Here is a 5557-nt window from a genome sequence, read left to right as displayed (position 1 = left end):
TCCCATCCTCCCTGGGCTTCTGGCAGCAGGAGTGAAAAGAGAGGAGCAGAGCACTGGGACCCGTTTGACAAAAACCGGCTTCCCACGGGAAAGTCTTTCTCCACGTGCAGACATGCTCCCAGGTGCCTGTGGCAAGGGGAAGGAAATGCCATACACTGACCTGGAAGAGACCACAGGGCCCATGTACAGTCTGAACCCTTCCCTCAACCCGGCGGTTTTGCTAGCAGGAGTTCTAGCCCAACGAACACAGCCCGGAGACCCCTGGGGCAAAAACGGCTTCCGACGAACAATAGGTGCTTGCTGTGGAACACCTATCCCAAGTGGGGGTAGCCAGCTAAACAAAATGCCACACACCCAGGTGTCAGAAACAACATTACCCAGGCATGGTCTAAGCCCCTCACCTCGTCCCTGTGCTTTGGGGAGCCGGAGGGACACCCGAGGCCCACGGCCCTGAGACCCCTTTGCAAAAAGCCGGCTTCCCACGGAGACAGTTTTCCTGAGGTGTAGACCCTCTCCCAAGTGGTTGTGGCAAGGTAAAGCCAATGCCCTCCACTTCTCTGGAAGAAACCACAGTGCCCAGCCATGTTCTAAGCCCTCCCATCCTCCCTGGGCTTCTGGCAGCAGGAGTGAAAAGAGAGGAGCAGAGCACTGGAACCCGTTTGACAAAAACCGGCTTCCCACGGGAAAGTCTTTCTCCACGTGCAGACATGCTCCCAGGTGCCTGTGGCAAGGGGAAGGAAATGCCATACACTGACCTGGAAGAGACCACAGGGCCCAGGCACAGTCTGAACCCTTCCCTCAACCCGGCGGTTTTGCTAGCAGGAGTTCAACCCCAACGAACACAGCCCAGAGACCCATGGGGCAAAAACGGCTTCCGACGAACAATAGGTGCTTGCTGTGGAACACCTATCCCAAGTGGGGGTAGCCAGCTCAACAAAATGCCACACACCCAGGTGTAAGAAACAACATTGCCCAGGAATGGTCTAAGCCCCTCACCTCGTCCCTGTGCTTTGGGGAGCCGGAAGGACACCCGAGGCCCACGGCCCTGAGACCCCTTTGCAAAAAGCCGGCTTCCCACGGAAACAGTTTTCCTGAGGTACAGACCCTATCCCAAGTGGCTGTGGCAAGGTAAAGCAAATGCCCTCCACTTCTCTGGAAGAAACCACAGTGCCCAGGCATGTTCTAAGCCCTCCCATCCTCCCTGGGCTTCTGGCAGCAGGAGTGAAAAGAGAGGAGCAGAGCACTGGGACCCGTTTGACAAAAACCGGCTTCCCACGGGAAAGTCTTTCTCCACGTGCAGACATGCTCCCAGGTGCCTGTGGCAAGGGGAAGGAAATGCCATACACTGACCTGGAAGAGACCACAGGTCCCAGGCACAGTCTGAACCCTTCCCTCAACCCGGCGGTTTTGCTAGCAGGAGTTCAAGCCCAACGAACACAGCCCGGAGACCCCTGGGGCAAAAACGGCTTCCGACGAACAATAGTGCTTTCTGTGGAACATCTATCCCAAGTGGGGGTAGCCAGCTCAACAAAATGCCACACACCCAGGTGCAAGAAACACCATTGCCCAGGAATGGTCTAAGCCCCTCACCTCGTCCCTGTGCTTTGGGGAGCCGGAGGGACACCCGAGGCCCACGGCCCTGAGACCCCTTTGCAAAAAGCCAGCTTCCCACGGAGACAGTTTTCCTGAGGTGTAGACCCTCTCCCAAGTGGTTGTGGCAAGGTAAAGCCAATGCCCTCCACTTCTCTGGAAGAAACCACAGTGCCCAGCCATGTTCTATGCCCTCCCATCCTCCCTGGGCTTCTGGCAGCAGGAGTGAAAAGAGAGGAGCAGAGCACTGGGACCCGTTTGACAAAAACCGGCTTCCCACGGGAAAGTCTTTCTCCACGTGCAGACAGGCTCCCAGGTGCCTGTGGCAAGGGGAAGGAAATGCCATACACTGACCTGGAAGAGACCACAGGGCCCATGTACAGTCTGAACACTTCCCTCAACCCGGCGGTTTTGCTAGCAGGAGTTCTAGCCCAACGAACACAGCCCGGAGACCCCTGGGGCAAAAACGGCTTCCGACGAACAATAGGTGCTTGCTGTGGAACAACTATCCCAAGTGGGGGTAGCCAGCTAAACAAAATGCCACAAACCCAGGTGTCAGAAACAACATTGCCCAGGCATGGTCTAAGCCCCTCACCTCGTCCCTGTGCTTTGGGGAGCCGGAGGGACACCCGAGGCCCACGGCCCTGAGACCCCTTTGCAAAAAGCCGGCTTCCCACGGAGACAGTTTTCCTGAGGTGTAGACCCTCTCCCAAGTGGTTGTGGCAAGGTAAAGCCAATGCCCTCCACTTCTCTGGAAGAAACCACAGTGCCCAGCCATGTTCTAAGCCCTCCCATCCTCCCTGGGCTTCTGGCAGCAGGAGTGAAAAGAGAGGAGCAGAGCACTGGGACCCGTTAGACAAAAACCGGCTTCCCACGGGAAAGTCTTTCTCCACGTGCAGACATGCTCCCAGGTGCCTGTGGCAAGGGGAAGGAAATGCCATACACTGACCTGGAAGAGACCACAGGGCCCAGGCACAGTCTGAACCCTTCCCTCAACCCGGCGGTTTTGCTAGCAGGAGTTCAACCCCAACGAACACAGCCCGGAGTCCCATGGGGCAAAAACGGCTTCCGACGAACAATAGGTGCTTGCTGTGGAACACCTATCCCAAGTGGGGGTAGCCAGCTCAACAAAATGCCACACACCCAGGTGTAAGAAACAACATTGCCCAGGCATGGTCTAAGCCCCTCACCTCGTCCCTGTGCTTTGGGGAGCCGGAAGGACACCCGAGGCCCACGGCCCTGAGACCCCTTTGCAAAAAGCCGGCTTCCCACGGAAACAGTTTTCCTGAGGTGTAGACCCTATCCCAAGTGGCTGTGGCAAGGTAAAGCAAATGCCCTCCACTTCTCTGGAAGAAACCACAGTGCCCAGCCATGTTCTAAGCCCTCCCATCCTCCCTGGGCTTCTGGCAGCAGGAGTGAAAAGAGAGGAGCAGAGCACTGGGACCCGTTTGACAAAAACCGGCTTCCCACGGGAAAGTCTTTCTCCACGTGCAGACATGCTCCCAGGTGCCTGTGGCAAGGGGAAGGAAATGCCATACACTGACCTGGAAGAGACCACAGGGCCCAGGCACAGTCTGAACCCTTCCCTCAACCCGGCGGTTTTGCTAGCAGGAGTTCAAGCCCAAGGAACACAGCCCGGAGACCCCTGGGGCAAAAACGGCTTCCGACGAACAATAGGTGCTTGCTGTGGAACACCTATCCCAAGTGGGGGTAGCGAGCTCAACAAAATGCCACACACCCAGGTGTAAGAAACAACATTGCCCAGGCATGGTCTAAGCCCTTCACCTCGTCCCTGTGCTTTGGGGAGCCGGAGGGACACCCGAGGCCCACGGCCCTGAGACCCCTTTGCAAAAAGCCGGCTTCCCACGGAGACAGTTTTCCTGAGGTGTAGACCCTCTCCCAAGTGGTTGTGGCAAGGTAAAGCCAATGCCCTCCACTTCTCTGGAAGAAACCACAGTGCCCAGCCATGTTCTATACCCTCCCATCCTCCCTGGGCTTCTGGCAGCAGGAGTGAAAAGAGAGGAGCAGAGCACTGGGACCCGTTTGACAAAAACCGGCTTCCCACGGGAAAGTCTTTCTCCACGTGCAGACATGCTCCCAGGTGCCTGTGGCAAGGGGAAGGAAATGCCATACACTGACCTGGAAGAGACCACAGGGCCCATGTACAGTGTGAACACTTCCCTCAACCCGGCGGTTTTGCTAGCAGGAGTTCTAGCCCAACGAACACAGCCCGGAGACCCCTGGGGCAAAAACGGCTTCCGACGAACAATAGGTGCTTGCTGTGGAACACCTATCCCAAGTGGGGGTAGCCAGCTCAACAAAATGCCACACACCCAGGTGTAAGAAACAACATTGCCCAGGCATGGTCTAAGCCCCTCACCTCGTCCCTGTGCTTTGGGGAGCCGGAAGGACACCCGAGGCCCACGGCCCTGAGACCCCTTTGCAAAAAGCCGGCTTCCCACGGAAACAGTTTTCCTGAGGTGCAGACCCTATCCCAAGTGGCTGTGGCAAGGTAAAGCAAATGCCCTCCACTTGTCTGGAAGAAACCACAGTGCCCAGCCATGTTCTAAGCCCTCCCATCCTCCCTGGGCTTCTGGCAGCAGGAGTGAAAAGAGAGGAGCAGAGCACTGGGACCCGTTTGACAAAAACCGGCTTCCCACGGGAAAGTCTTTCTCCACGTGCAGACATGCTCCCAGGTGCCTGTGGCAAGGGGAAGGAAATGCCATACACTGACCTGGAAGAGACCACAGGGCCCAGGCACAGTCTGAACCCTTCCCTCAACCCGGCGGTTTTGCTAGCAGGAGTTCAAGCCCAACGAACACAGCCCGGAGACCCCTGGGGCAAAAACGGCTTCCGACGAACAATAGTGCTTGCTGTGGAACATCTATCCCAAGTGGGGGTAGCCAGCTCAACAAAATGCCACACACCCAGGTGCAAGAAACACCATTGCCCAGGAATGGTCTAAGCCCCTCACCTCGTCCCTGTGCTTTGGGGAGCCGGAGGGACACCCGAGGCCCACGGCCCTGAGACCCCTTTGCAAAAAGCCGGCTTCCCACGGAGACAGTTTTCCTGAGGTGTAGACCCTCTCCCAAGTGGTTGTGGCAAAGTAAAGCCAATGCCCTCCACTTCTCTGGAAGAAACCACAGTGCCCAGCCATGTTCTATGCCCTCCCATCCTCCCTGGGCTTCTGGCAGCAGGAGTGAAAAGAGAGGAGCAGAGCACTGGGACCCGTTTGACAAAAACCGGCTTCCCACGGGAAAGTCTTTCTCCACGTGCAGACATGCTCCCAGGTGCCTGTGGCAAGGGGAAGGAAATGCCATACACTGACCTGGAAGAGACCACAGGGCCCAGGCACAGTCTGAACCCTTCCCTCAACCCGGCGGTTTTGCTAGCAGGAGTTCAACCCCAATGAACACAGCCCGGAGACCCATGGGGCAAAAACGGCTTCCGACGAACAATAGGTGCTTGCTGTGGAACACCTATCCCAAGTGGGGGTAGCCAGCTCAACAAAATGCCACACACCCAGGTGTAAGAAACAACATTGCCTAGGCATGGTCTAAGCCCCTCACCTCGTCCCTGTGCTTTGGGGAGCCGGAAGGACACCCGAGGCCCACGGCCCTGAGACACCTTTGCAAAAAGCCGGCTTCCCACGGAAACAGTTTTCCTGAGGTACAGACCCTATCCCAAGTGGCTGTGGCAAGGTAAAGCAAATGCCCTCCACTTCTCTGGAAGAAACCACAGTGCCCAGCCATGTTCTAAGCCCTCCCATCCTCCCTGGGCTTCTGGCAGCAGGAGTGAAAAGAGAGGAGCAGAGCACTGGGACCCGTTTGACAAAAACCGGCTTCCCACGGGAAAGTCTTTCTCCACGTGCAGACATGCTCCCAGGTGCCTGTGGCAAGGGGAAGGAAATGCCATACACTGACCTGGAAGAGACCACAGGGCCCAGGCACAGTCTGAACCCTTCCCT

Source organism: Ursus americanus, unplaced genomic scaffold (assembly GCF_024610735.1).
Source record: "Ursus americanus isolate L20-20 unplaced genomic scaffold, mUrsAme1.1.p SCAF_119, whole genome shotgun sequence".
NCBI lineage: Eukaryota > Metazoa > Chordata > Mammalia > Carnivora > Ursidae > Ursus > Ursus americanus.
Note: the sequence above shows the minus strand (reverse complement) of the source record.